At 37.0% G+C, this 9789-nt stretch overlaps 1 long non-coding RNA gene across 2 annotated transcripts; it reads right to left on the minus strand.

The window, feature by feature from the left end:
• Positions 1 to 3719: 3719 nt before the first annotated feature.
• LOC134470894 (uncharacterized) lies at positions 3720 to 9297 on the minus strand. 2 transcript variants are annotated; one of them, XR_010040111.1, is made up of 4 exons: positions 9145 to 9297; positions 8223 to 8481; positions 7862 to 7982; positions 3720 to 6302 (listed from the first exon to the last, which is right to left on the minus strand). It is a non-coding gene; the product is annotated as an uncharacterized LOC134470894 (long non-coding RNA). The 2 variants fall into 2 exon arrangements; XR_010040103.1 differs by lacking the exon at positions 3720 to 6302 and adding an exon at positions 6356 to 6610.
• Between the last annotated feature and the right edge of the window lie 492 nt (positions 9298 to 9789).

Below are 9789 nucleotides of genomic sequence, written 5' to 3' on the forward strand. Positions count from 1 at the left end.
CTCCTTGCTATTTGCTCTGTTACCATATTTCTTTATAATGATGAAGAAAATAATAGCAATTGCATCTGTACATCAAGAGCATTATAACAGTTTATATTAGGAGAAAGGTAAATTTAAAACATCCTGGTTCTTTTGATATAAAATCTTTTTATGAGCCCAGACTAAACCTCAATTCACTTCCAGGCCACTGACATCGCACTTGAGATCCTCCTGTCTCAACTCCCCAGTGCTTGTATCACAGAAGTTGTGTCATGACGCCCAACTACCATCACTCTTCAAGGGTGGTACTTTTTAGAGCCACTAAACGGAAAAGTAGTAAGACTAAAGGTCAAGTAAGATTCCTTCTGAATTTCAGAAAGGAGGTAGTGTTTTCTCTTTCCTCCAGTCATCTTTCCTTCCTTGCATCACAGGAATTACTACATGGTAACACTATAATTTAGGCCCATATTTATAATTTCACTTCTTTCCATTTTCCATATTTATTTATGCTTTTATGGATTCTGTTGTGATTTACAGCTAGACTGCTGACTTGATGATGAAGGCACTATATCTGGCTTGCTGTTACAAGGTGGGCCCTAGATGAAGATGGATTTCTTTGGATGTGACCCAAAAGGGTATGTTTCCCTCTTCACCCCCTTGATTTGTCCTTTGCTTCCTCATTACCATGGTTTGAGCAGCTTTCTCCTGCCAGATGCTTCTACCTTTCTCCCCCTGTCATTTAGCTTGCCAATCAGGGATCAAAACTTCTAAAAACTACCAGCCACTAAGTGCTTGCCTGGCAAGTGCAAGGTCATGAGTTTGATCCCCGGTGGAAAAAAAAAAAAAAAAAGAAAAAAAAAGAAAACTACCAGTCACAATAAACCTGTTCTTTAAATTGTTGGTGTTGGATTTTGTGCCTCACCAATGAGAAAATGGCTAAGACAGATTTTGCTTACAGCTGGTTGCCATAATTATAATACATGTGATCATACAGTTTGGAAGTCTGGTTTGCAGGCGTTTGGAAAGTCTTGGAAATGATTCCTGGAGAAGCCCTAAAATACAGTAAACTGCACTTTCTGGGATTCTTATAAGAGCCTCAAAGACCAGAATATTATTAGAAATGTGCATAGTAAAGGCCAGGCTCAGAAGGCTTTGGGCAAAAACAAATACTGCATTGGCAGATGGACTTAAGACCATGTCAGTCACACTCTGGCAGAAAATTTGTTTATTTTGTCCATGTTCTAATGCTTTGCATAAGTCTGAAATTAAGGGCACTGGCAGAAATTAAACTGGCAGAGGAAATTTCAAGTAATTTGGGTTTTAGAATGACTATTACTTATGCTTTTAGCAATATCTGGAGTGATATTAACAACAGACAGTAGAGTTAAATGATTTTAAATTTTGGACTTTTCGTAGGATGTAAGTGCATCTGAAGTTTGGGGAAGGGAAAGCATAGGTGTTGGAAAGATTGTTATTAAAAAGAAGCCAAGTACTTCCTGGAGGGCATTTCAGGAATCAGCAAGACCCTATACTTCACATGCAAAATTATAGGAGGATGCAAAATTATAATGCTTTCATTTGAGAAGAGAGCTAGTAGATGCCTTCCTGGATAAAAACTATGGCATATATGTCACAATGGGCACACAGAGGCTTCTCTGTTGGCATATGAGCCATGGTTTAAATGCACTGGACCAGGCGTTGAGCATTGAATAACAGTACACATAAGGGGCATAAGTATGCTTGAAAAGGAGTAATGGAGCCAGGCAATAACACTACAAGTAGTTTGAGCACTTGGTCCTTAAAAAGTTCATCTTCACTGGCCTAGGAATTGAGTTACAGGATTTCATTTAACAATGCTCACCCATCCAGGTACCAAGAGGCTGCTGCATCCATGGACCAAAAGGGGCTAGTTACTGCTTTAGTTGGTGGCAGAATGTGGCATCATCCACAAGTTGCTGGTTTTGCAGGCATGCAGATGTAGTTAATTTTGGGGTCGTGGAAGATTCAAACACAATGTCAAGGAAGGCATGGAAGGCTAGTTGACATGCTTCTTAGAAATCGGTGAGTGTATAAAGCTGTGAGAGTGAGGCTGAGGTCACAGTTCAGATCTCAGTAATTTGGGAAAACCAGGAATGTGAAGCATCTGCTGAGAAACACTGTAGAAAGTGAGTAAATCCATCCTCAGAGACAGGCTGGCTGTGGACTGCAACCAGCGAAGCTTTACCTGATGGGCCCCCGAAGCCCTTTAGAGATCACATCTCACCATACCTTCCCCTGTATGGTGGACACAGAAGTACAAGATATAGTGTTTTTCCTGCTTGGTTTGGTTTTAGTTTTGTTATCATTCCATTCCTTTTTGTCCTCCTACTCCTCCCTTTTGGAATATGTTTACCCTGTGCCATTCTGTGTTGGCAGAGTTTAACTTTCATTTTGATTTTGATTTGGGCTCACAGCTAAGAGTTTGACTTAGATCTCGGAGATGACTTTGGACCTGCACATTACTGCAAAGTCAAAACTGTTAAAAAACAATTTTGACTCTTAAGAAATGGATGAAATGTAATTTTTATAAAGAGATGGACATGAGTCTTTGGGAGACCAAGGGTAAAAAGTTTTGGTTTAGATCTAGAATGTTTCGCCACAACCTCTTGTATTCAGAAGTGAGGCTTTTGAAAGTTGATTGGATTATGGAGGTGACCCAGCTGACCTGCTATTGGTAGGTGGGTTGGATGTGGATGCCCAGAGGTATGATCAGAATGGTGTATATATATCCATCCTCTGCTCCTTGACTTTGTTCTATGTTTCACGGATACCATAGGGTGAGCTCCTTTTCTCCATCAGACCCATCATCCAGATTGCTTCCTGCTTTTGAACCTGTAACCAAGGACTGAAACACAAAAGCACTGACCTCTCTTTCCTTAGATTGTAGGTGTTGGTTATTTTGTTCCAGCAGTAAGAAAGTGACTAACACAGACTCCAGCTGACATAATAAATGTATTGTGAGTTGTGAAAGAACGAAATTGACTGATGGAGGCACACTAAAAGGAAATATTATTAATGTACGTTAGTGAAAATCTGCCTGTGCCCCCAAATGACTATGTTCCACGCCTCCATGTCATAATTTACTCCACAAGCTTCAGCCCAAAGCTTCTTTGAGATATTTCCCATTTTAGAAAAAGTTCAGATCCTTTTTCTGCTTTTCTTGAAGAATTGACCTCTAACATATACCCTGAATCAGGTTATTTCTTGCTGTCTTCATCGCTGCAGTTCTAAGCCACCTCACTGTCTTTTCAGTAAGTCTTAGTGCAGTTCTTTTAACAGGTCTCTACACTTCCATCCTTGCTCCTGAGACGATTCTCAACACAGCAGCCAACATTCTTCCATTTAAACGCAAGTCAGATCTAGTCTGGTCCTCTAACAGCTTAGAGCAAAAACCAAAATTCTTATCATAGCCTAGAAACATTTTCATAAGCAGCTTTTGTCTTTCTCTATTTTGTCTCCTACAAGCTGTCCATTGCAGACTTGTCTTGCTCCTGCTCCTTAAATCAACAAAGCATGCATGTCTTTGTGTCTAAACTTACAGTTATCTTTGTGTGCAATGTGCTCCCACAAGTATCTGTGTGACTAGCTCATGCACTTCTTTTAAAGATTGAAAGGTTGAATGAAAAATCTTTTTTTGCTGCACTAGGGTTGAACTCAGAACATTCACATTCTAGGCCCTTAAAAAAAATATTTTATTTTGAGACAGTGTTTCACTTAATTCACTAAATAATTTTTTTAAAAATACACAGCTTTTTTCCCACATGGAAGCTGACATTTTTGATAGAGTAGATAGTAGTAGCCTAAACACAATGATCATATAAATTTAATATTTAAAAATGAATGTAGATATTAAAATATTTGAAGAAGCAAATTAAAGAGAAAAATCTCTGAGAATTCTGTTCTCCACTTAGTAGCAAATACATCATGACGGACTGACACAAATACAAACATTGTTTGTTTTCTTTTCCTTCAGATTCATACAGACTTCTGGTTAGAGCTAGGAATTTTTCTGGAAATCATCTACAACAAATTTCCCATTTTCAAAGTAAAGTGAGATAGAAAATTAAGTGATTTCCCCCCCTAATATTTACTAATTGGAGAATCATTATGAGATGCATTTTTCTACCTTCCAGTCCAGAATGATGGCAACTATCCTAGCCATTTTACATCTTGTACTACACAGTAAGATATTCAGGAGTACAAAGACTGGCCTTGAGACCATAATTATATCTTCAGAGTGGAAACCAAATGAAGATTTCCTTGGATTTCTTTGTAGGATTGAAAAGTAAAAGCTACTACACTGAGTATTTTCTTCATTGCAACATAAATATTTTACAAAATGGCTCCTGGTTCTGCCTCACATACCACAAAAAGAAAAAAAAAATTAAGCTCAAGTAGAAAAGAATGTGAAACTATTGAACCATTGAAGAAATTCACTGTTGTTTCTTTTTCCATATCAATTTTCTTTATGAAATTTAGACAGTTTTAGCAACAGGTCTATTTATTCCTCTGGCATAAAACATCCAAACCTTCAAGTCATCCATCATAAACAACTCCCAAACATATAACAGAATATTTTCATGTACGGCACCCTCATTTATATCACAGGAAGATTTAAAGACAAAAATGAAAACCATTTTTTTCTAAGAAAATGTGTGGTTATTTTTGTTTTCTGCTTCTCCTATTTCTACCGAGTCTCATTGATTTGACACTTCATCTTTAAAAAGGATACTCTAAAGCATATTTATATACATTTTTGATTTTTTAAAAAGTTACAATGTATTTAATCGTACCACAGCCACACCAATTGTAACATCTGTTTTCCTCTTGGAATAGTAAAGTATATGTGCCACCTCTTTTTGCACTGCAAGCAACATATGACAGAAAAATATCAGAAATACAGACCCAAATAATTCATCTCAGAGGTATTAATACAACAAAGCAAACTCGAACATAAATGATCTTATGAAAGATACTTAATTTTAAAAATAGAACACGAATGATTCTGAGTCACTTTCAACACACTGGTTTCCTATGATCTGTACTTTTCTCTTTCTATTTTCTCTCTCAATCTGTTCTGCAGTGTTTTGCAATGAAAGAATACATTGTAGAATGGTTGTTGAAGAAACATGTTTTATACATTTCGTTGTATGATCAACATGCAGATGACAGTGTTAATTTCTATTTCCAGGAGTTTTATTAGTACTGGTTTTCCTAGAAAACTTAAGAGTGGGGTTGTTCCCTGTTATCAACATGTCCATCCACATACCAGGGGAGATTTACGTGGAAAATCAGTAGCAGTTATAGGAGGTGTGTATCTATATACTAGCTTCCTTGTTAAGTTTCTTGACTCCGACCAAACCAACTTGCAATTGATTTTCATTTCTTTAGCAAATTTGTTATATTCCTATTCTATTCTGTCACAAATGCTAAGTTTACTTAGTCTTGCTGTTGCCTTTAGAAATATTTATTTGTAATTAATTTAACTAAAATAGTTACTTTGCACTCAAGAAACACCTAAAATATTGCAGTAAGACCTCAATGTATCAACATGATTGCTTTCCTCATTTTACGCACATAAATAAATACAATATTATAAAGGACATATATCCATATTTATAATATATTGAATCTATACACACAACAATTTGCTGAAATCTTGGGGACTTTCAAAAATAGCATGAGTTATGAAAACCTTCCTAGAGGTCAGAAATCTGGCAAGAGACATAAACCCTCTGAGCCACCTATCAGGAGGACTTTTGTCTGTGGCTGATTACTAAATTAGTATATTTTCATATTCACAAATTTAATCATGAATAGATTCAGTATCTATTGAAGGGAGTGAGAGGGGTCAGCTTCTCTATTTTCCTTTCTTAAAGATTACTAATTTTGAAGGAAATACATAGTGTTTAAATTTACAGAGTGAAGACAGAGGATCAACATTTGGGTAAAGATTCTGTAATACAAACTGAAATCTCCTGTTCCACAAAGAGCTCACAGAATAAGCTTTAGCATCCACGATCTTTGTATCTGATGTTTCCACCTTCCTCCTCTTCTGTTCTTTCTTTGATCCTAGTTTCCTGGGTTTCTTAATGAGACTTTTCCGCTTCTCTTGAATAAGAAAAAAAATGTGCTTGTCTCTTATTTTTCATTTCTAATTTAGCCAGAAAGGTCACAAAGACATTTTAAAATAGTACTTTTTTTTGCAATATTTTAGGGATATTAAAATCTCTTAATTCTCAGAGGTCCCACCAGACTCACCAGGATTTTTATTTGATGACTCTCTGCAAGACAAAATAATTTTCTTTTTTTGGTTTCATTTTTATGCAAGGGAAAAAAGCATCAGAGAGAAAAAATGGGTTCTATATGGTCTAGGTTAACATTCTGCCCATGTTACAAACACTGACACATGATAACTCATTTCAGTTATCAGATTACAATCAGAAAGCTCAAATTCATTCTTTAAAATTAAATTAGATGGTTGTCCACACTTCAACACTTTCTGAAAAGAATCGTACTGTATGTTGTGTACATTTTGATCCATCTTCTCTCATGAAGTTGATTCATTTTTTTATGTGGGATTTTCTCCATTCTAGAAAAATGATTATAGACTTTAGATATTTTTCATGATCTTTTTCCTTAACCAATGAAATCTATTTTGGGGCTCTGATATGTGGATCGGATACTTAATAAGCTTAATCGGAATGAAACTTTTGAACATCTTCCCCAAAAAACTTTAGCTCCTCAAACTTAGTACAAATAGGTTAATTTCTGTCTCCTGTAGTTCACCATCTGAATGGCTTACAAACTCTTGCTCAAGTGTAAGTTTAAAAGAGAAAATACTTGATTGTCATATCTGATATTGTTTTGTTAGTTTTTGCCTTTTTCCTCAATAAGAATTTCTAACTGCCTTCACACTCTGTCTCCTTCTGATGACACAAATGATAAAGTCTTTCAATGGGATAATGCAACTGAGATCATAGTGATACTGTTGTCTACATTTCTTGGCTGACATTGGAGCTGGTTGACGCGTACCAATTACTACATACATCCTCTGTACACACAGATCAAGTAAAAATTAGTGAAAAGAGAAGGACCATTTCTTAAATTTCTTTGTGGTGGACATTATGATCCCTATTTATATGTGGTATCTCATTTGATTTTTTGAAAAACTTCTTTAAGTTTGATAACTGCCATATTCTAAGTGGCACAATGTAAGATCATATTTGTCATTGTGATACCTGTGCTTAGAACCTGAAACCATTATGTCAGGCATATAATTGGGCTGTTAAGAAGTGAGGTTTTTTTGTCTTTCCTCCAAAAATTTGTTTGTTGAAGTCCTAATTTCCAATATTATAGTATTTGCAGGTAACAGCTTTGAAAGGTAACTGAGGTTAGTTCATGAGGATGGCGATCTCATAATGAAATTGCTAAGCTTATAAGAACGAATATCAGGAAAGCTTCTCTGTCTCTCTGTCTCTCTGTCTCTCTCTCTCTCTCTCTCTCTCTGTCTCTCTCTCTCTCTCTCTCTCAGCTAAATGTAGAAAGAAGTTACTGGAGAACACAGCATGAAAGCAGCTACTTACTACACAAGGGAAACACCTTCACCAGAAATAGGCCAGTCTGACACTCTAATCTCAGACTTCCAGCCTCCAAAACTATGAAAAAATAAATTTTGTCATTTACTTAGCCACCAGTCTTTTGTATTTTGTTATTTCAACCCAAGCACATAAAGGTATGGATTTCCTAGGTATTCTATTTGGAAATAAAGTGAGAGACTGGAATTGTATTCCCAAAATGATGGAAGCCAGTAAAAGGTATCTAAAAATGTAAGGAAACTTACTTTATAAAACATTTTAAAATGCATTTGCTGTCAGCCCCAGAAACCTCCAAGGAAGCATCTGGAAAGGTATGAATGCACTGAATAGACTTTTGTCTTCAGCTGTCTGCCAGTTGATGATGACCTAGAAATGAACCGCACTGAATGAAAAAGATCATGTGTAGTCTAGGGCCCACCCAGGGAGAAAGGTCAGAAAATAAACTAAAGGCCAAAGATTTTTTTTAAAAAAAGCCAAGGTCCAAGAAAGCAAATATCTACAGAGGATAAACTTTATACACACACACACACACACACACACACACACACACACTCACTTGCTCACACTCATACAAACAGAGACCATGCTGATAATTACTGTTCTTACCTTGGGTCCAAGTGAAAGAAGGAAAAAATGGTTTTCCCAGAGAACTCTTAAACATAAGCCTATTGACATGCAAGATCCTATTTTTATACAACTCATTTCTCATATAGTCTCTGCTTTTCCCTGTCCAACAAAAACACAAATGGGAATATGGCTCTGAAGAGTTTTGAGTTAAGATTTAATCACCATATGTAGTTTTATCAAGATTCTTCATGTCAACTGTTGGCAAGCTGAAATAAGGGCAGAGAATTTTTCAGTACACCTGGGAGAAGAATGAAAGGGAAAGGTAAAAAGGAGGGAAAATTATGAATTTCAGTGATGTACCAGATCATTTATACTAACTATTTTATTCAATGTTAGCACCTATTGGTGAAATAAGATACCTAATCAATCACAAAGATTAGGCTACTAAAATTCAGAGAGGGTAGGTAACTAGCTAAGGTTCTGTTGTAGTGAGGGGTTGTACATAGAGAACAATTCAGATCAGGACATGGAGTTTATATTTTTATAATGGTCACCGGAAGTTAACATAGGAGAATGCAGAAAATCTATCTGCAACACCAAAGACGTAGATTATTTAGTCAAGAGCCTAAACCCAACAGCAATGTCCCACATGAGTCCAGATAAAAACCCAGAGCTCAGGACAATGCCTCCCACAAGTCCAACTGGAGGTCCAGAGCCCACAAAAAGGACTTAGGCCAGTCTCTTTTATGGATCCATGCCGGGAAGTCCCAAGGGTCAGCAGTGGAAGCCAGAAAGTCTATGCCAGCAGGATGAAGGAGCTGTGCTAGTGGGATGAGGGTTCTACACTGCAGAGAAGTCACACTCACAACAAAGAGCGGGACTGTTCTGAAAGGCACCACAGCTGTCCTCAGCGACACGGAGGCCCCGAGCTCCTCCGACGACAAGCACAATCGGTACATACCAGGAAGCAGGGTGACGAGTTCATCTTGGAGACCAAGCAACACATGTCTTCTCCTCCGGAGCCAGGAAGCAATGCTCGATGTGAAGACCAAAGCTTCTCCAGGAGAACCAACAGCTCAGACAGCAACTTATAGGAGAACCCACAATGCCTCCTTAACGCCTCAGCCCTCTCAACACCTCTCTTCTTCTCCACCTATTTATCTTGGCAACCCTCCTCAGGTGGAGCATCTTCTCTCAATGCATGCTGATGTAATCCAGCTGGCGTTAAGGTGACTACCAGGTCTCAAACCATAACAGGTTAACATGGCACAGGCATGATAGTTACAATAGAAGTTTAGTTCTATAGTCTCCAAAGTCCTTTAATTATTTATAACAAAACTATGTCTCTACATGTAGATAAAGCTTCATGAATTGTTTGTTTTAATATGCATATCACTAAGATCTAAATGGGCTTTTGTTTTTGTCTGTTTTAATACCATACTGTCCTCTGACAAGACTGGGAAAAATTATTTTCTAAAATTCCAGATCCTCGGGAGGTCATTTTGGTGGTTCTGGAAATTGTAAAGCAAATTGCTGTGAACAGGCATTTTAAATTATTTCTTGGCATAAATGTAATAATCAAGTACAATGAATTTAATTGATTTCA

Source organism: Cavia porcellus, unplaced genomic scaffold, assembly GCF_034190915.1.
Source record: "Cavia porcellus strain 051 isolate PalLab524CR breed Dunkin Hartley unplaced genomic scaffold, mCavPor4.1 scaffold_1, whole genome shotgun sequence".
NCBI classification, from domain to species: domain Eukaryota; kingdom Metazoa; phylum Chordata; class Mammalia; order Rodentia; family Caviidae; genus Cavia; species Cavia porcellus.